The sequence below is a fragment of the Ascaphus truei genome, chromosome 5, assembly GCF_040206685.1.
Source record: "Ascaphus truei isolate aAscTru1 chromosome 5, aAscTru1.hap1, whole genome shotgun sequence".
In the NCBI taxonomy this organism is placed as follows: Eukaryota; Metazoa; Chordata; class Amphibia; order Anura; family Ascaphidae; genus Ascaphus; species Ascaphus truei.
The window spans coordinates 96,900,355-96,923,264 of record NC_134487.1 but is presented as its reverse complement, the minus strand read 5'-3'; the positions used below and the strand labels follow the sequence as shown (position 1 = coordinate 96,923,264).

The window sequence follows — 22,910 nt, the reverse complement described above, 5'->3', positions numbered from 1 at the left end:
GTGTCGGGCTCCTCTTCTCCTCAATCTGCAAGTACAGAACCCTTCCTATACTTCCCTCTCTGTCTTTTCCTTCCTTTGAGGATCACACTATCCAGCTTTTTTCTCAACAATTTTTTCTCAACTCCCTCTCCCCGTGGCGGTCATCGCCCACCTACCTCTACTCATTCCCTTCTATATTTCTCTCTCACTTTGAATCCTGGCTCTCCTTTTTCACCTCCGACTCCCCTTCTCATCTCCTTGGGGACTTCAACTGCTACTCTCTCCCTGGGGCTTCCCGCTTTCTCTATCAGCACTATCATACACCCAGTATCACAATCACGCTGCCTAGGGTCACATTTGACTCCTCCCTCACATTCTCCTCCGACATTCAAAAAAGCCCCATTCTAGTCAGTGGGACTTTGCAATTTGGAGTGTCGAATCTGCACTTACACACTTTACAGAATTAGGCTGAATATCAGAGAGTGTCAATGAGAAGAATTGGGAGGAATTGCATGACATACAAATAGTAGTGAGATATATACAGTGTCCCGTTTGGGGAAGTTTTGTTTTTCTTTTTGCACGTATCCAAAAAATCTACATCTTGTTGAGCAAATGAAAGTAAAAAATAAAAAAAATAACATGTTTCAGAAGCTTAATACATACTATAGCTACCACTTACAGTACTCGACAGAATACTGTTTATATCTAAAGAGAGCTGCACATTTTGATTTTAGGAAAATAAAACCAGCTAAAATGAAAATCTTTTTAACTCCTGACAATTTACAGTATCATGAAAACAGAAGATTGTTAGAAATTGCTAGTTCATCACGTAGATTGTACAATGTTTATAAACAGATTTTGGACTGGCACCTGCTCTCTTAATGCTTTTGATGAACATCCTTCTACTGTATTCCTCTGCCTGTTTCCTGTTGCACCAGCAGTGCTTTCAACTTGCCTCCAACGACTGTATCCGCACCTCAGGACTCAAGCTACTGATATTTTCGCCTTGGTTTTTTTAGAATTCTTTCTTGTCAACACTTTTAATCAAGCACAATGATTGGGTGCAGGGTCCTCTGACCAACAATACTAGTATAATCCAAATGTACGTTAACGTTCTAAAAATAAAATTTATGTGAAAAGAGAAAAATAAGGAAGAATAAATAAACCTGAAGTAAAACAGCTGATTTTCACCTACAATGATGTGAAGCTTTTTGTTTTTATGAATCCATTTGTTTACATACCCTGAGGTCACTCCTGAAACACATCTACAGTATATAATCTCTTATAGTTTCCTATGGCAGTAAATGATTACACTTTTCAAATTTAAATAAGAATCTTTCCACTTTTAACTTATGTAATGCATCTAATATTTTGCTTTAGGATAGGAATATGATTGTCTAACTCAGGGTTCCTTAACCAAACAAAGGTTGGAAACCACTATGTGAAATTCGGAGGAACCCCAAACCTCTCTAATAGCGCATCTCAGATCAGATACATTAAAAAGTCTTGTGTATTTGGTACAATTTTCAAATGGCCTGAAAATTGCAGGGAACCCTTTAGGCATGCCCAGGGAACCCAAGTTTAACTAGGAACCCCTGTTGAAAAACACTGGCCTAACTTCCAAAATGTCACTATCAATGGACTTTGTACTCATACGTTTAATAAACAGTAAACTTGAATATTTTGTTCCTTCTTCCAAATTGTAAATGCCACCCAAATCAGGACTCATTCTATGATTATATATTAGTGTAGTGTATTGTTTTGTTATTTAAAAATGTGTGATTTGTGCCAACAGTATTTCTATGTGTACTGAATAAAGTTAAGTGGTAATTTATGAAAGTCTCCTGGATGCCAAATCAGGACAAAATCTAATGCTGAATTACTGCACCAGAAAATTACATTGGTATCAATGGGAAATGTTTTCTTTAGTAAATTTGGTGTTTCTTTTGCCCCAGTTTTGCAGCTGGGAAACTTTGAAAAATAGACCCCAAAGATGGCGTCAATGGCATAGTAGGGATTATCATGTTAGGTAAGGATGGGGCGGGTTTTGGGATCAAAATCTGAACTTCTACGTTCGTTAAGATGTCGAATTTTCAAACCGGAGGAAAATTTGTAGCCAAAACCTGAGAAAACGTTCATCCTCTGATTTGTTTTTTTGTTTTTACCTGTATTTTGTTTGAGTTAGAACATTTGTTTTGAAGTTCAGTGTGGAGTTTGAATTGCACTTTCTTCGTTTCAAACTGTTTAACTCTGAGTTCGAATGAACGCCAGAATCCGCGAAGTTCGGATTTCGAACCAACAACTTTGCCCATCCTTTTATAACTATTTTAATCACCTAATTCAAGCTGTCTTTATGCACAGCTGGGATATGCATGATGCAATGATTACATTGATAGCCAAACGGGTGATCATTTTTTTTTAGCAACTTCTTATCAGAGGGGATTGGAGTTTACTAAATATTATGTGAGTAAGCAGTTATGCAATAATTACTTATTTACATCCTGTGTTACATGTTGCCTTATAAACATTTTGCAAAGACAATGAGTGATAAGAACTTTATCGCCTGGTAAAAGAGTTAGCGATTAAGGAGATGTGGTTAACGATAAATACTTGCTGATATCAATAGTAAAACACCTGATTGTAGCTTACAGTACTACAAACTGGCTTTTGAGTTGACCAAGGTAAAGAGTAGCTGATGGTGATGGAATTATTGTCAGGGCTATTATTGTACAGAACAACAATTAAAATCTTTGGAGGTGCTGTCCCTTTATTTACTTTGCTGTTATAATTCTCACTAACTACTTCATTCTGAAATTCTACAGTAGTTTTGAAGAAATATTATTTGCAAAAGTTATTTTTGCAGGGATTATGTAAATGGTTAAAGTCTTTTGTAAACACTGATTTTTTTACTTACTGATCCCTGCAAGGTTGAAATAGTTGCTACAGATTTAGCAAGACTTACGGTCCCTAGCACCGCAGCTGAAAAAGCAAACGGCTGTGGCGCTGGGGACATTGTCTGCCGCGATCACACTATGGGGGGTCCATGCTTCTGGATCAGATGCTCTGCAGAGTTAATCTGTCTGTACAGCAATCAGCGTGATTGCAGGGCCACGAGCTGCCGTGGGAACACAAACAGTAAGTCTTGCTACATCTGCACACTGTTTGCTCAGTTAGGTGACAACTACCTCCAAACACAAGCAAAATGTATGTGCAGCACCCCTTTTGGGGACTACTAGTTAGTATAAGGGGTTAACAGCCTTAATGGGTTAACTGTGTGGGATTGCGCAGGTTACTCTTCTCTCTATCATGTGATGTAGGATGACTATGCAGAAAGGGATAGCCCCTCCTTTGTATGTCTTGTGACCAGTAATGTCACTATAGGGAGATAGAAAGGTGTATATACTGTATATCCTCCCACAATGTTCTAGAAACAGGTTCCTCAGAGTTCAGACTGAAGCCTCACTGTGAGTCCTGTAAATACATTTTTGTTTATAGTTATGTGTATTAAGGATGTCCTGTCACTATTTATTGTTTTCAGTTGAGGAACGTGCTCTATATAGTTAGCGCCTTTAGTACTGACCCAAGATAGTGCTCATTCGGGAAGAGGAGTGAGCATTGATTAATAGGAGTTCTCAGAGGAGAAACTCTGGAACGTAAATCAGATCGGCCCCACTGGAAGGTCCTAAGTAAGCTCCCGATCCACTGTGCAAGGACGAGGTAGGCAGTACACAGAGTGACGGGATAGTGATCCCCTGGGCCCACTTGAGATGGGGCACTATTGAATCTATGCAGGAGATTGACAATCTAACTATTACTAATGTAAATAAGTATAAGTTCCTCTCCAGCATAGGAGGGAGAGCTATCAGGAGAAGAAGAACAAAAAAACATATTACTGTATTTGCCACCAGTTAATGTCTGAAGTGAAGTCTGTTTTTTGTGTGGTGAGTATTATCAACGAATGTGAATAAAGCTCTTGTTTGTACTATAAAAGTTCCTGGCGCCCATCATTATTCTATCTGCATATCCACACCCAGTCTGCACCTACCCAGCACCCTGAACATGTATTAGAGACTGAGCAAGCTATGTGGATATATAACCAAATCAATGGAAACTCCTTTAGAGCTGGGTAGGGAGGGATATTTCTCATTGTGGGTTAGATTTTCAAGTAAAGATGTATTAAAGGCTTTGATATATTCACGTAATTGTAATATCAATATATGTTAGTGAATGGAACTGCGCTTTTCTTTGTTCACTGAACCCTCCTTTTACACATTATATATACTGTATAATGTAAAATTTAACATCAGATAGAACCATACATACAGAAGCTAATTGTAGGAGATGGAGATGCAGTGATTCAATAATAACAACAACAAGGAATCTGTCATTTCACATCTATTTCTGTGCATTTTAATCAAACTTTCATAATGGATATGAAACCAGACAATAAGATCATTTTAGCTGGGAGTCTTACTGATGGAAGGAATGTTAATGCAAAAAAATAATAATAATACCATGGGATCCACTATAAAATGTACTCCAGTTTTACACAGACATTGGGTGCTTTATGCTAAATGTGATATATTTGAATAAATTCCCCACAATGTTTTTACTTTAAAAGCATTTCACAGTGTATTAGTACAAGATAAAGTAACTGCACCATCTGGGGACCAAAGTACTGAAGTGCACATTTATTAACACGAACAAGCTTTTTTATCTAGGAATAAATATGCATTGTGTTCAACAATGGGCTAAAAATATTTGCTTTGGAAATAAACTTACATTGTGTTCAAAAATAGCAATCCACCATTTCAATGCATAAAGGCACAAAAGAGTTCTGCAAACACACATATATATTTGGAACGCTCTGTTCTGTGCTGATTATGCTGCACACAGTTTGCAATAAGATATATATATTTTTATCAAATATATGGAAACACAATGGGTTCTGTCTATCAAGGCGCAAGTGATGAAATTCTGGAGCACAAAAGCTGTGCTCCGTACTGTATGTATCAAAGAAAAGAATCTTATTGATTTCAGTAAGACTTTTTCCTCCCATGCAGACTGATGTAGCCAACATTTTGCACCTGTTAAAGGGGATGCGGTATGTGAAACAGACGGCGTCACTTACCACAAGATTTTATGTGCCGTCATTCAGACAAATGTTAACACACGACAAATAGCACGCTAACGGGCATCATTTAACGTCTTCTTTTTTACAAAATGTACAGTATGCGTCAACTGGGCCAGTAACTTTGTAGTAAGCAGATTTTTTTTGTACCAGAATTGCACCCCTTTTGCGTTGATATATAGACCCCAATATAGACCCCAATGGCTCTCATTCAATATGCTGTGGAACCGTCTTCTCCTTGCTCTGGAACATTTTAACGCAGTTAAAGATGCAATTCATCTAAAGTTTTTTAAGAGAAACACAGATAACAGAACAAAGCATATTTTTTTAATATAAATTTTGCAAGTCTCCTTAGAAATCACAATACACAGTTAGGCCCATATTCAATAAATGATGCTAAGATGTAAGAAACGTAATGAATAATGGGCCGCACCGCTTAGTAAATATGGCCCTTAATCTTTACGCACCTTTATTTGCTAGTAGAGGAAATAAAAGCAACTTATCTTGCTTAAAATGCTTATAGGCACAGGGAGGAAATGTAAATAAGTGTCTGTGCCACAAATATACCACTTCTGTATCACTTGGAGTTATCAGATAAGAAGATGAGGGTGATTGCCCCAAGAGGAAAGGTCACAATGATCATGTTTGTTGTACTTTCATGGCAGGGAGTGGGACGTTTTTACTAATTTGTCGGTAGGTGTGTGTGAGGAAATCCAGACTCAGTGATAGTGGCCTTTTAATTTGTACAGCAAATGTTCAATAAAAGCAGGCGCTACTCTCACCCCTTAAACAAACAACTCCCAACACCAAAGATAGGATGAAGAGACAGACTGCAGCTTAAACGAAATCCATTTATATGAAAGACGGAAACCATGTTTGTCGAATTCTCTTTCTCAACCAGCGTGACTCTGGGTACCATGCCACAGATCACGTAGTCATCAGCCCACTAGACAAGTGCAACAGGACTTCTCCAAACATATTCTCTGTCTTATTTTTTTATGTACTGTATGCCATTCTGTTTCATTTCTTTGTGCTAAAATGCTTAGCCAGCAAACAGTCCTAATAATTTGTTTAAAGCTCAGCCAAAAAGGAAGAGTAAGAGAAGGGTGGAGCATCGGACAAGCACAATCAACATCAGACTGTGCAGGGTTTCCTGTCACCTTGGGAATGTAATTGATTGGTACTGCAGTTTCCTTTGTGTATAAACCAGAACCAGTAGCAACTGAAGTAACAAAGACGAAATGCAAGATAAGGGAGCTAGGAGCAGCATGCAGGTTGTAACTAATGTTGTTTTGGGTCACAGAACACAGACATTTTGAAATCAGAGTGATACCAATGATTGTTTTCCTAATATTTTTTTTAATGGGTTCAGTTTTTGGTTGTTTTTCTATTACTTATGTGTAACACCTATAAAATAGAAAATGAGCCAGCAAGCACATGATAGGTCTTTTTATGCTGGGGTAAGTGGTCTGAATGGAAGAGGAGCAGCAAATCTGTGTGTGGCCCTTTTATATAATGACATATATTTACAGTTTACCCCAAAGGAAAAAGAGGTACAAAGACAGGATTACTGCCTTAGCATTCTGTATTTCTAGTCTTATCCTTTTATTTAGACAAGCACGACTATGCTGAAAATCACAAATTATCTCAGGTGTAAACTAGATGTAGCCCCACTTGGGGACTACTAGTTTTAGTAAACGGGTTAATTGCCTCGAGGGGTTAACTGTGTGGGCTCACTCAGGTTACTCCCTTGCCAACCTTGTGATGTCTGATGTAAATGTAAAGGTGTATATATAGATGCCATTTATGTTCTAGAAGCAAGTTCTTCTGAGTTCTGTCTGGGGTCCTCACTGTGAGTTCTGTAAATACAGTAGGTTTGTGTGTGTAGTCTTGTGTGTTAAGATGCACCCTGTTACCCTTTGCTTTTTCAGTTAGGAACATGCCCTTTAAGATAGTGTTAAAGGATCAGGGACCTTAAGTTGTGGAAGGGGGATGCCACTGGTCTCCTAGAGTTTCCTTCACCGCAGCCTTATCACAACTGTCCTCACTGAGCTGCGACACTGCAGCCTGTATTTATATAGGACTCCCTTACACCCCACCTATCTGTCCCTCCCTTAAACCCCCGCCTCTTTGTCCATCCTTTACAACCACACCTCTCTCTCTCCCCCTCCCTTACACCCCACCTCTTTTTACATCTCCCTCCCTTACATCCACACCACTCTCTCTACCTCCCTTACACCCCCACCTCTTTCTCTCCGTCCCTTGCACCCACACCTCTCTCTCTCCCACCCTTCATTACACCCAACCTCTTTTTCCATCTCCCTCCCTTACATTCCCACCTTTTTCTCTCTCCCGCCCGTACGGCCCCAAATCCCTTCCTCTCTTATTGCTCCTCCTATCTCCTTCCCATACCCCCAACTCTCTCTCCCATGCCCTTACCTCTATATCCCACAACCCCCTCTCTCTCTCCCTCACCCCACTTCTCTCCCACAACCCCACCTCTCCAACAACCCAATCACCTCTCTCTCCCATACCCCCACATCCCTCTCTCTCCCCCCACCTCTCTCCCCCCCTACACCTCACCTCGCTCTCACCCCCTTACACAGTTGTCCCATCTTCCCCTACCCACTATATCCTTTTATGATGAGCCCTCAAGTTATGCACCTCCCTGAATAGGAGTGAGAAGTACAAGGGGATGAAGTCCAGCATATTATTGTTTGCCACAAGTTCTTTCCAGATGCCCCTTTGGTTTTATAAAAGTTATTGGTGTCCTCTTTTTCCTATTCCTTCATCTACGCCGAACCTGCACCTACCCAGCACCCTGCAAAGGCCTGAGAGACTTAGCACCATCGTATATATCTAATCTGATGTGTCCGCCTTTAGATCCGGGTAAGGAGGGTTACATAGATATCAAATATTAACAAAATGAATGCAATTTTGGGGGGGGGGGGGGGAGTTCCCATTACTGTGAACAACTGAAAACAAAATAGCCAAAATAAGCTACTTTAACACTACACTAAAGGAGTAACCTCTCTTTGCCGATAAGCCATCATGTTCCTTAATCTCAACACGTATGCACTTATGGCCCCATTAAATTTAGCGGCCCACAATATCATGACAGCTTTGTCAATATTGTAATGGAAAGGCAATTGGTGCATGGCATCCTGCAGGCTGCTCAGCCTCGGAAGCAGTCATTGGCATCAATGTTTTACTGACATTTGGAAACGTTTTACATGAATGTAAAGCAAAACTTACTGTATGTTGCCGTAAGCATTTAGGAACTTCTGCACTTGTGCAAGTGCCTGTAACATATTGTTCAGTCTCAGAGAGGGTTAAACTGGTTTATGTTTATCTAACAGAAGCCTTCGTACATTATACATGAAGTATTAATGACATCCTAAAGGAATATTCATTCTGGAAGCCACAAACCCCAAAAGTAACACGAGTCCCAGCTGACTATGCCATCTGTAGCAACAGAACAAAACGGGGCTATGTAAATTAGGGAGGAAAACAGTTCAAACCCAGAGAGAATAAGTTAGCACATTCATTTATACTTTGAAGTTTGTCAGAAATGGGAATTAAAAGAGTAGTATATCCTTCTTAGCAAACTTATGACTACTGGCTATAAGATCATTTTATTGCAGGGAAGTTGTCATTTAAAATGTATGCTAGACTACTAAAATTTTCTTTTCTGAAGGAGAACAGTGCACGCACCTTAGCAGAGAGAGTATCATAGTCAAAACTTTCTCACCCCACACACAATTGCACTTTACACAAAGGTATTCAAACATCAGGAATTCAATTTTACCCTATAGATGTCAGCACACATTTCCCATGTGTAAGGGTTCCAGTCCAGGCTTTGGCTGGAACCTGCCCTTACCTGGCTGCTGTGAACTCTGTTATTGGATGCACCTGTTCCAGGGCTTAAATAGCAGCCAGTGACGCCCAGCCCCCGCCTGAGCATTGTATATGTTTCCCTTGGGTTCTAGTTACTGAGCCTTCCCTGTGAGCCTTCGTTGTTCGTGAACCTTCCCTGTTGCTGTGCCTAGCCTGTTGCTGAACCTTCCTTGTTCGTCAGCCATCCCTGTGGCTTCCCTGTTCACGAGACTAGCCTGTTCATTTGGAATCCATGTTGCTGACCCCGGACCGTGACCCTGACCTTGCTGCCTGCCCTGACCATTTGTCTGTTACCTGGACTTTGCACCACTACCACCAGCCCTGACCTCCTGCCTGCATACCGACTATGGATACTCTTACAGGACTCTGTCCCTGGGTCTGTTGGTTAATTTGCATCCCAACCTCAGCCCTGCGGGTCCGTTTCCTGATCGGAGACGAGCACCGTCACATAATGCTCCGGTCACATATGGACCCTGAGGTAGGGAGTGTGCTTTCCCTCCGGGGCCAAATCCTGGATAGGCACTCCGCCCTCCTGACTACGTGGGACACTGTAATCGCTTCCAACACCTAAAGCTTGCAAATCCTTTCCAACATCCTCTTCTTACACAACTGGCTGATTCTTCGTCGGCACCTACCCCTCCGCTTCAGCAAGCTAACCTTGCATTCCAGGAGCCACCGCTCCTGTTTCAAGGTCAAGTACACCTCTCACTGCTTCATCGGCAGTAAGTGCTGTAACCCTTGATGAATCTAAGAATCCTGTTTCAAAGCCAAGTCCCACTTTCTCTGACTCTCCTGCAATTTTATTTGTAATAAAACAGGCAACATATATATATACAAAAACATAAAATATTACATACTACACAAAGGGAGAAAAAAATACACAATACAAATTTTCAAATAGTCACATTGTCCCACTCTGCGATACCACAGGGAATGTTAGACCTTATACTGCTGTCATTCACAGTGTCACCTGAATAGGCTGCCTGGGGTCAGTGGCAGATACTACTTTATTTTTTACAGTATCTGCTATTTCCTCCTCCTCCCCCTCACTTTTGGGGGCTTCTGGTGTTTCTCCCTCCTCCATAATATCCCCCCCCAGGTCAGTACATCAAAGGCATTCTAGGTGGGGATCCCTGATATCTCCTCAGTGTGGCTTTGCCGCTGGCCTTTTTCTTTGGTGAAGTTACATACTCCCACCCTGCCCCTGTTGGCTCCTGCTCCCCCATCTGCTCAGAGGATATCTCCATACCTAAACTCTCCTCTTTTATCTTTAAAAAAATTGCAACAGTCATTATTATCACAGTATGAGTTGTAAGTAGTTGTTATGTGTATAATACATTTCACCTGCATTTTTGTTTTATTGTAAAATCATTTTGAAGTAGCTTCCAGGAAAAAAGTGTGCTCAGCACATAGCTTGTACAACAAATAAATACTTCTTTCTGTATACTTTTTCATGTATTACTTTTTTTTAAATGACAGTCTACAGTAGATGTTTGTGAAAAACTATCCTGCGATTTGGGTTTCATTACGCTTTACTCTAAATCTTAACGAAACCCAAAATGCTTGGAGGCTCTGCACGTCCTAATTTCTTGAAATACTACATAGCTGCACAATTGTGTCAATTAATCTCCTTGGCATATAGACCCAGGCTATTAATGTTGGGGTGACATTGAACATGAGTTAGTTTAGGAAAATGAACAATCTCATGTCCTATGATATAATAGGATCACATAAGTTAGAACAGGTCTCTCCTTTTCCAACAATCTGAACCTGCCTACTTTTTCTTGCTATTCTTTTAGTTAAATGATTGTGGTAAAGTGCACCTGATTATGGTACTTTTAGATACACCTTTACCCTGTAATTTTTAAATGAAGATCACATATTTTGAGCACATTCACGTCTCAAAAGTCTAAAATACATAGATAACATGAGGCAACAGGCCCATGCAATGGGCTTCCCTCCCCAGGCAAGGCATACAATGCCTGATATTTACAGTGATTACAGCTCTTTATCAGAGTTAATCCAGCTAAACCCGTGAAAGTCCACAGACTCCCAAAAAGAAAAATACACCACTGGATTATACATTTGCACATATAAATTACATGGCATCATACATATGCCTAATATTAACCCTTGGTTGCCCACAGTAATACTAATGAGAATGGGCACACCTTCCACCTTTCAATAGTGGGACCCTGGGTACTGGTCCCGCTGGGCTAGCAACTGATTTCTACTGTATAGTCCCAGGGTCAGTCCGTACCCCAATCGTGGTGGCGGCATGGATTATCAGTAGCCACACATACTGGAGAAGTTATCCCTGGATTATTTGGGTCAAAGTACTCTGCCACTGCTCAGTGTTAAAGTGGACAGTCACCTCTCTCCCCAAACCAATCTAGCAGAGATGGAGATGCTGGCGGGGCAAATAAAGTGGGTTGATGGTTTGGGTATCAGCTCCAAGGACTGAGCCAACCCATTACCAGGGTGTTCAAAAATATGTTTTGGGCCCACTGCACATTGGGCTATCATAGGGGCAGAGAGAGTCTCTCACTGCCCCCCCACCCCACCCCCGCTGAATGGAATTTCACCAGTGGGATGTCGCTTGTATCCTGCCTCACTGATCTCACTTGGATCTGGGCTGTCAGTTGGGACTGTGGATATGTCAATTGGGAAGCCACTGAATTAGTGCCACCTGCACCTCAGGTCTCTCTGGGAAGACCTTCTTCTATTTGGTGCTGATCGCACACAATGCCATTGCCTTGAGGGCCCTGGCAGGTCTAGTGTCAATTGCACCCCAAGCCTCTGGGTTTGGTGGAAGGAACTCCTGAGACCTGTTGCCACTTGTGGCCTCCTTGGATCCTCTGGGTCCTGCTCTTGCAGCCACTATATGGTCAACCCTCTCTTCGCCTAGGTGGTGCTGGGTCCCAGATCAGAAAGAACCTCCTGTGGCTCGAGGAGGACAATCAAAGGATAGGTCCTTGACACGATATTGGTCCTGCTGGAACCATAGGCCACGTGGGTACTGGTTCCCTCTATCCAAAGAGATTGATATAGCCATCCTCTACGGGGGTGTAGTGTTGGGCCCAAACTCAGTCAGTGAGGGCAGGATTAGGGACAAGGGCCCAGCAGCCTTGCCCCGTTACTAGTCCTGCTTCCATAACGCTCAGCCATGGGGCTCCAATCGCTCCTCCTCTGACTCACGTTAAGAAAAAGGGAAGGGAATCTGTCACTAAGGTGCGCGTTATTCCTGTGCTCCTGTATCTGAAGGGAAAGGCTAAGCCATACTCGGTACCAGGAGACTCACTGGTTGTCCAGGTACTGAGGCTAGTGATTCCACTTCTACCACAACTTCTTAAAGGTCTGTCACGTCACATGGTACCTCACTAATAGAGATCCATGATCTGTTGTCAAATGGTTCACTGTCTGCTGCCACCAGAGCCTATAAGATAGGCATGAACGACCCTTCACTATCCCCAGCCATTCTCCTATGGGTGACATCCCCAGGACACAGGTTTTCAATAGTCAAACACAGGGAGCTAATAAGTTTTAGGATTTATTAGGAAACATACAGCAACAAGTACTCCAACATCCCAGTACAGGATAACATACATGGGCAAATACTCACAAAAATATCTAGTCACTTTCCTCTAGGAGGCCACCGAAGCTTGGCAATCCTCGGTCCTACTGTCCATGTAGGATGGCTCCAGTGAGCCCAAAGTACAGACCCAAATGACAAAAGAGTCCTCCGGCCACTTTCCTGACTTCCAAGGGAACAGTGGTCAAAAGTGGCTAGTAGTCTCCTGGCTACCTAGCCTTGTGTGGTGGGGATCACCACCCACTGAAGCTGGATGCCCCAAACAGAAGAACAAAACCCCAAGAAAGTCCATTTGGAGGTCCCAGAAAGTTGGCTGTCCAGGTAGCCTACTCCTCAGGGCAGGGGATGCAGTCCCTATGAAAATAGAAGCCCTCCGCAGGTGGTCTCTGGGTAAGTCCAGGTTTGATGATCTGCACACACAAAACCATTCTGTAATAAAACATTGTCAGGTGTGCACAACAGCAGACCACTGATAAAATCCACAGGAGTCTCTCTGTGATGAGATTCGCTCCCAACAGCTCCATTGCTCGAAGTGTCTCTAGTAGGGTCTTCACGCCAAGATCGCTGACTCCTGAGGACTCCTGATACTGAGGATTCCCCATGAGAGTTCTTAAGTTGATCTTCTGAGTTCTTAAGTTGGTATTCTGTATGACTGAGCCACTAATTGAGCCAGCTGTGCTGAAGTAGGGATATCCTGAAAACCTGGCCTGTTTGCGGCTCTAGAGGACTGGAGTTGTGCAGGCCTGCCTTAGCGGCTAACCGCTAAAGCAATGAAGGGGTTAACCACTAGTGCCATGCTTATTGTGGATAACGGGGGTGGGTGAAGGTGGTATTTGCCCCATGGTGGGTGTTTAGGCCTTGCAGGGGGCTTGCGGATGGACTTAACTCCTTCATTACCATAGCGGTTACTACAACTAAAGTAATGAAGAGGTTAACCACTCCTGCTACCCACCCGGTAGGCCTAAACACCCATCCTTGGGGCTAATACTCCCTTCACCCACCACCGCTGCCCACAATACAAAAACATACACCGAACAGCCCTACTAGCCACCTCCTAGGACCTAGGCCACCAAAAACCATTACAATATTCTGTGGGCCTCCAGGTAGTCCTCGCGGGTATTCGTGGGCCCCAACGGGGTGCATGTGTGGTCCCCATGGGTGTCTGGGGTTCCCCGGGTCAAACCTACGGGTGTCTGGGGGCCCTCATGTGGTTCCCACAGGTGTCTGGGGGCCCTTGAGTGGTTCCCAAGGGTGTCTGTGGTCCCCCAGGTGGTCCCTGCGGGTGTTCGGGGGCCCCACAGGGTCTTCAGGTGGTCCGCACAGGTGTCCACGGGTCCTCAGGTGGTTCCCGTGGGCGTCCGTGGGTTCTCGGGTGGTCCCCGTGGGCGACCGTGGGTCCTTGGGTGGTCCCCGTGGGCCCCGCTGGCCTGTGGTACCATTCCTGTATTTAAAACAACAAAAACATGGCCTACATTTCAATAAATACACCTCCCCCCCCCACCACCAAACACATACGGTACTGTACAGGCATACCCCGCATTAACGTACGCAATGGGACCGGAGCATGTATGTAAAGCGAAAATGTACTTAAAGTGAAGCACTACCTTTTCCCACTTATTGATGCATGTACTGTACTGCAATCATCATATACGTGCATAACTGATGTAAATAACCCATTTGTAACAGGCTCTATAGTCTCCCCGCTTGCGCACAGCTTCGGTACAGGTAGGGAGCCGGTATTGCTGTTCAGGACGTGATGACAGGCGCATGCGTGAGCTGCCGTTTGCCTATTGGGCGATATGTACTTACTCGCGAGTGTACTTAAAGTGAGTGTACTTAAAGCGGGGTATGCCTGTAATGTGCAAAATAACTATTATCTAGATATGGATATTAAATTATTTGCTAATTATTAAACAAAACATTAGCCAGCCAGCATAAATAAAGTAAATAATAACCGTTCTACTTACCCCTGCCAACATGAAGGGCATCCTTGTCTGCATACTGCAGGGCCATGTCTTCTGATGCAAGCAACAATACATTAAAAAAACAATCTAATGACCCCTAACTCCTTAATCACCGTAGCGGTTAATATCTGCTGGAGTAATTAAGGGGTTAACCCACCCTACCCCACTACCCACCCGGGAGGCCTAACCGCACACACTGGACCCACTATACCCACACGGTACCCATTGAGTGGCATAGTAGTACATCATACCCATATAATATGGGCATGATAAGCTTCTTTAGCAGTCAATGGTCACACTAATACAAAAGCATGAATGTCAAAAATACACAATAATAAAACAGATACAACAAGTACCTAAACACCCATAAAACATTTTTTAAAGCACTAGCCAACAAAGCAATTAACTAAATAAAACCACTAGGCAATAAATTAAAGAAATCAAACCACTAGGCAATCAATAAAATTATTAGAAACCACTATGCAATCAATTACATAAATCATACCACAAGCCAAAAAAATACATTTAATACATAAAAACTGTAACCAACACAACAATTAATTGTTACAACCACTAGGCAACACATTAATTAAAACCAGTAGCCACCAAAATACATCATTAAATAACATCACTAACCAATCTGTAAAATGAAAAAAACAAGCCATCACAATTCAAATCAATGTAATCTAACCAATAAAAAGAAATAGAAAATATAACAGTCAATAGAAGAAATGCATTTGCCATAAAATGCACTGGCTCTCACTGTATTCATCTGTACCCTAAACAGGCACAGATTAATTCATTAGCAGTCAATGGGCAATGAAAGACATAAAAAAGAAAAATCCAATCAAAAAACCTGTAAAAATAAAAGTACATACATGCAATATTTATTTTACCTTTTAGCGTTGCTCTCCGAATCCTGGGGAATCAGCAAGCTCTCATACCGTGACATCACGAAACACAATCCAACGCCATCCACCGTGAAGATCCAGGATGGGAACACAATTCTTCTTGTGTTAATCTTCCATCATCTTCTTCTTTCTTCATCTGTTATTATTTCGTGCTTGTCTTTATCTTCTGTCTTTATCTTCATCTGTTAATCCAATAACTGCATGTTAAATCCACGATGTTGACCCATCGGCTTCTTGAGTTCAAAAGAGATGTCACGGCCTTAAATATGACCTGTGATGTCACATTTGGGTGGCAAATGCTTCACACGCCATCTGATTTTATTTTTATGATAATGTATAATTTATAAATTATTATTTTATTTATTTTATAAATTATACCATATCATACAGGAATCAAACCCAGGACCTTTCATATGCTAGTACCAATTCTTTACCTCTACCACCAGGTTGCCCATTTTTATTACACAGAAACTGAATAGCAGCAGCAACCGTGCATGATAATACTAGTTGTTGAACAAACCCAACAACCCATAAATATATAATGAAATGGATACCATACTTATTAGTGTTCATGATAAACCAGCATCAATGGGAGTTTATATTTATCTTCGCTGGGGGGAAGGAACTCAAGATGACAAGGAGGATGATGATGAATGTTGACCCTCTGTGTCCCTCTCCCAAATTTGTTTATGTTACTCTGTAGGATAATAACTCATACTGGAAGACCACATGGTGAGATATCTTGCCTCAGCCAGGCTCTTAAACCCACAGAATAGGCACTGAATCTTAAATAATTCACAGAGGTATGTCTTAAATAATCTCCCACTCTCAGCCCCTGCATGTTCTGCCTACCCACATTTTCTTACTCCTGGGTGCTGCTTTGATGGTGGTACCACTGGTAGTAGTAATGGGGTATGTGGAAATATGGACAGCAGCACTGTTGAAGAAGAGGACTACCTGTCTGAGTGACCCTAGCCCTACGGCTCCTAGTTGTTGTAGGTGGTGGTAGTGATCCTCTGGTCAGTCTACAGGAAGACGACTAGCAAGTGAGACACTAGCTCGAACAATGAGGTTAAAGGGAAAACCTCAGTCAGTGCCAGAGTCACTTCCTCGCCAGCTAACATGCCTAAAAAGCTCAGGTGTGGGAGCTTAGGAAAAATAATGGGAAAGTGCCCTGCCACATTTCTTCCACTTCTATTTCCCTTAATAGAGCTGCTGCTGCTGCTGCTGCTGCTGCTGACATGATGGTTGTACAGAAGCAAGTTGGTATGTATCAACCAAAAATGTATTTGACAAAGCACAGATTTCTAATTATAAAGATTAAGAAAATGTATTATTTTCACAATAGGACTATTATAAATAATAATATACTAATCATGTTTGTCAGTCATGTTTGCATAATGGGTGTTTTTAATTATCCAGACAGACTGGGGAAATGAGATGAGCATTACAACAAAAGGAAACAAGTTTTTGGGTGTACTTTAAGACAATTATATGACCCAAATTATTGAGGAACCAACCAGGACAGTGACAATACTGGATTTGGTCATATCAAACAATGTAGAAGTAATAGCAAATATTCAAGTCCTGGAACATTTGGGTAACAGTGATCATAACATGGTCTCATTTGAAATAAATTATCAGAAAACAGATTACTTGAGTTCAACAAAGACCTTAAACTTTAGATAGGCAGATTTAATAAACTGAGGATTAATCTACAAGGAATACATTGGGATGATGTTTTTGCAGGGAAAAATGTAGAAGATAAAGGGGCAGTCTTTAAAACATTGTTTGAAAAGCACACTTATCACTGTATACACTTGGGTAACAAGTATAAAAAAATAAGTCAAAACCAATATGGCTAAATAAACAGGTAGGGGAGGAAATGGAAAAGAAGAGGCAGGCTTTTAGATTCTTTAAGTCAAAAGGGACGGAGACATTGTATCAAAATTATAAGCAATGTAACAAAAATGACAAAAGGGTAATCAAATTAGCAAAAATGGATAATGAAAAAAGGATTGCTATAGAAAATAATATCAACCGTAAAAAGTTCCTTAAGTACCTTAATAACAAAAAATGAGTGTAAAACAAGGGAAAGGGAGAGGGAGGGGAGAGAGCTCCCGCGTCAGCTGAAATACAGAAATGTAATGGAAGTGATCAGAGATCATATCAGGTGCAAAAAGGGACAAAGGAATAATCAACAAAGAAACAAACATAAGGTTCCCTCGTGAATGCACTCGGATAGACCCGATGGAATTGGTGAAGTATATTAAAATCAATTTATTCGATAGTAAAATTATAATTGTACAGAGGGCCGTGATAAGAAGGTCCAGGACCACCCCCTAATAACATACCAGAGAAACTTCCACACAAAGTCAATAAGGAAGAGAACTAAGAGAGACACTATACATGGTCACACGGTATAAGGGCTATAATACATATGGATCAATTCCTGCAGAAAGAAGTACAGCTAAACCCCGTTATGACGCGGGTCTCGGGGTCCACCCCGAGACCACCGCGTTACTAACGGGGTCGCGGGAAAAAAAAATGGCCGCCGCTTTAACGCAGATTCATCCCGCGGGACAGGAGATGGGAGCGGGCATGTCCCTCCGGTCCCCGCTTCCCCCTGTCACCGCGGGACAGCCCGCGGGGCAGGAGATGGGAGCGGTGATGTCCCTCCGGTCCCCGCTTCCCCCTGTCACCGCGGGACAGCCCGCGGGGCAGGAGATGGGAGCGGGGATGCCCCTCCGGTCCCGGCTTCCCCCTGACACCACGTGAATAGAAAAAAAACCGCTATTCAACCAGTTTCCGCCGTACAGCTCCCTGCCGCGCGACCTCCCCACCGACGCCACCACCGCAACGGCAGTACTTTCTGGTACTATATTTAAAAATCGCCACGGTCTGATGTGTAAGTGTCTGTGAGTGTGTGTAAGTGTCTGTGAGTGTGTGTAAGTGTCTGTGAGTGTCTGTAAGTGTGTGTAAGTGTCTGAGTGTGTGTGTAAGTGTGTGTAAGTGTCTGTGAGTGTGTGTAAGTGTGCATAAGTGTGTGTAAGTGTGTGTGAGTGTCTGTGAGTGTTTGTGAGTGTCTGTAAGTGTCTGTGAGTGTGTGTAAGTGTGTGTAAGTGTCTGTGAGTGTGTGTAAGTGTGTGTAAGTGTGTGTAAGTGTGTGTGAGTGTCTGTGAGTGTCTGTAAGTGTGTGTAAGTGTCTGAGTGTGTGTGCAGTGTGCAGTGTGTGTGCAGTGTATCAGTGTGTGCAGTGTGAGCAATGAGCAGTGTGTGTGCAGTGTGCAGTGTGTGCAGTGTGTGTGTAGTGTGAGCAATGAGCAGTGTGTGTGCAGTGTGCAGTGTGTGTGCAGTGTGCAGTGTGTGTGCAGTGTGTGTGCAGTGTGTCAGTGTGTGCAGTGTGAGCAATGAGCAGTGTGTGTGCAGTGTGCAGTGTGCAGTGTGTGTGCAGTGTGCAGTGTGTGTGCAGTGTGTGTGCAGTGTGTCAGTGTGTGCAGTGTGAGCAATGAGCAGTGTGTGTGCAGTGTGTGTGCAGTGTGTGTGCAGTGTGAGCAATGAGCAGTGTGTGTGCAGTGAGTGTGTGCAGTGTGTGCAGTGTGCAAAAAAAAAAAATGTATTTATTTATTTATTTTTTTAAAAACGGGAGCCACGGGAAAACCGCGTTATAACCGAATCGCGGTATAATGAGGCACGTTATAACGGGGTTTAGCTGTACTTGTATATATTGAAGCAGTACTATTATCTAAAAAAAACGGCAGTCTGTAAAATTATTGAGCTGCCGATACTGAGTCTGGAGGAATGAAATAGGTGTTCGGAGAGTGGAACGTGTGCTTGTGCGGAGGAGTCTATAATTTTGTGTCTGCAGCGGTTTCTCCGGTCTCACGTGACAAGATGACTGCAATAGTGGAGCAACAGCAGAATGTGGTGCCCAGGTTGGTTAACCTGCCATTGGTGAGCTCCATCTACAATATGGTGTCTTCTGCTTATGTCAACGAGCTCTCTCTTGGTAACATTATGCCAGTATATGCCTTGAGGGGATATCCAGGAACTTTTTGTCTCTGTGCTACAGAGGCAGTTGTTATCCACTGAGACTACTGCTATGTGTGCTTTTTTCTATACTCACTATGAGTGTTATCTTAATACAATATCTTCACATTACCAGCATGTGTACTTACACTATACATTTATCAAGTGTTTTATTGTGAGGAATATAATTTGATAATCACCACTAGGAATCATTCCACATTTGTCTTGATCCTACCATATTATCATTTATACATTTACTTTTCATACAATTGTGAGTGTTTATGAGGTTTATGGTTTAAGAGGCTATAACTGGATACTGTCGGTGAACCGTGCCTCTGGGCTATATGTATGCATATTTTGTGCTAGCCCTACTTAGAGGCTTACATCTTTGTTAGATTATCCTCATATTTTTACCATGCTGATTATGTAGATTTATCAATGTGTGTTTGTATTGTGACTACACGCCGACTACAGATCTATACTATCACACCACACGAGCCTGGTATTTCACTCTTGCCATTTTCTTGGTATTTAATTTATGCTATTTGGATTTAATTCCTCCAGACTCAGTATCGGCAGCTCAATAATTTTACAGACTGCCGTTTTTTTAGATAATAGTACTGCTTCAATATATGCAAGTACTTCTTTCTGCAGGAATTGATCCATATGTATTATAGCCCTTATACCGTGTGACCATGTATAGTGTCTCTCTTAGTTCTCTTCCCTATGACTTTGTGTGGAAGTTGCTCTGGTATGTCATTAGGGGGTGGTCCTGGACCTTCTTACCACGCCCCTCTGTACAATTATAATTTTACTATCGAATAAATTGATTTTAATAAACTTCACCAATTCCATTGGGTCTATCCGAGTGCATTCACGAGGGAACCTTTTGTTTGTTTCTTTGTTAACAAAAAATGAGAAAAGAAAATATACCCTTTCAGTGTGAGATGGGCAGGCAGATTATTGGAGATAAGGGAAAAGCAGAGGTATTAAACAAATGCTTTGCCTCTGAGTTTACCAGGGAAGAATCAATTTCAATTGTAGTGCCGCAGGAGGAAGCCACAACCTCCATATTAATAAACAATTGGTTAACTGAGGAAGAAGTTCATAGGTGGCTTGAAAATCTTTCAGTAAATAAGGCACCTGGCCCGATGGCATACATCCAAGAGTTCTCATGGACTTAAGTTCAGTAATAGCCAAACCATTACATTTAATACTCAAGGACTCAATTTCCACAGACTCAGTACCACAAGATTGGCGTAAATCAGATGGGGTGCCTATATTTAGAAAGGGAGCTAGATCACACCCGGGGAATTACAGACCTGTAAACCTGACTTCAATAGTGGGGAAACTACTTGAAAGTTTAATACGGGATTATATTCAGGAATACCTAATGGAAAACAAAATTATTAGTAATAGTCAGCATGGATTTATGAAGGATAGATCATGCCAAACTAATCTTATTTGTTTCTTTGAGGAGGTAAGTAGGAATTTAGACCAGCGTAATGCAATTGATGTGGTCTACTTAGATTTTGCAAAGGCTTTTGATACGGTTCCACACAAGAGGTTGGTGTACAAAATAAAGCAAATTGTACTCAGTAAAAATATATGCACCTGGATTGAAAACTGGTTGAAGGATAGACAACATAGGGTTGTCATACATGGAACTTTTTCAGGTTGGGATAAAGTTGTGAGTTGAGTACGTCAGTGATCGGTACTGGGACCCCTGCTTTTTAACTTGTTTATTAATGACCTTGAGGTTGGCATCGAGAGCAAAGTCTCCATCTTTGCTGATGATACTAAATTGTGTAAGGTAGTAGAATCAGAGCAGGATGTAATTTCTTTCAAAAAGGATTTGGAAGACTGGAAATGTTGGCAGGTAAATGGCAGATGAGGTTTAATACAGATAAATTTAAGGTTATGCCTTTGGGAAGCAAGAATAAACAGGCGACACAAATTAAACGGGGATAAATTGGGGAAATCCTTGATGGAGAAGGATTTAGGAGTGCTTGTAGATAGCAGGCTTAGCAATAGTGCCTAAAGTCATGCAGTAGCTGCAAAGGCAAACAAGATCTTATCTTGCATTACACGGGCAATTGATGGAAGGGAAATAAACATAATTATGCCCCTTTACAAAGCATTAGTAAGACCACACCTTGAATATGGAGTACAATTTGGGGCACCACTCCTTAGAAAATACATTATGGAACTAGAGAGAGTGCAGAGAAGAGACACTAAATTAATAAAGGGGATAGACAATCTAACTTATGAGGAGAGGCTAGCTAAATTAGATTTATTTACACTAGAAAAGAGGTGTCTGAGGGGATATGATAGCTATATACAAATATATTCGGGGACAGTACAAGGAGCTTTCAAAAGAACTATTCATCCAAAGGGCAGTACGAAGGACTTGGGGCATCCATTTAAGTTTAAGTAAAGGAGATTTTACTATCAACAAAGGAAAGGGTTATTTACTGTAAGGGCAGTTAAAATGTGGAATTCATTACCTGTGGAGACTGTGATGGCAGATACAATAGATTTGTTCAAAAAAAGGTTGGACATCTTTTTAGAAAGGAAAGGTATACAGGGATATACCAAATAAGTAAACATGGGAAGAATGTTGATCCAGGGATTAATCCGATTGTCAATTCTTGGAGTCAGGAAGGAATTTATTTTTCCACTTATGAGATATCATTGGATGATATAACACTAGGGTTTCTTGTTTGCTTTCCTCTGGATCAATAAGTAAGTATAGATATAGGATAAAGTATCTGTTGTCTAAATTTAGCATAGGTTGAACTTGTTGGACGTATATGTCTTTTTTCAACCTCATCTACTATGTAACTATGTAATCAGGTATATTTACTAATACAGTACTTGTTATCAATCAAAAAAAACAATTATTCTATTTCAAATTGCATTGCATCAAAAATAATTGAAAACACATTTTTGCGTCTTACAGTACTTTATGTATGAAGTCTTCATGCATACTACACATTATATGAACGTTTGTATTACTTTTTTGTGATTACATTTTAACCCTCCAGAAAATGGAAAATATAATCTCAGGTCCCAATATGTTTCGAGCACAACAGAGATTAAATGGCTAGGAGTTTAACATCACACTCAGTATCACATTTTATTACAGCATGATGATGTTTCCAAAGTGAGGTCGTTTTAATGAAATGATATCCCAATCTGAATGTATGTCTAAAATATATGGGGTGGCTTTTACAGTATGTCAGCATTAAGCCTAGTATTTTGTGTATCATAGTGGTGTATGTATGTATTTGTGCAAAACGTTAGTCATTTGGATGACCTGATTTGACTTGATAAAAGTCTTCTGAACGTATCACCTCTGCAGGCTGAATACTGAATGTGCATTTAGATAATGAAGGATTTATAAG

At 41.6% G+C, this 22,910-nt stretch overlaps 1 protein-coding gene across 4 annotated transcripts in view; it reads right to left on the bottom strand.

Moving 5' to 3' along the window:
* The window catches only part of PTPRR (protein tyrosine phosphatase receptor type R), a 261,570-nt gene that overhangs the window by 50,848 nt on the left and 187,812 nt on the right, over nt 1–22,910 (bottom strand). The window lies entirely within an intron of this gene.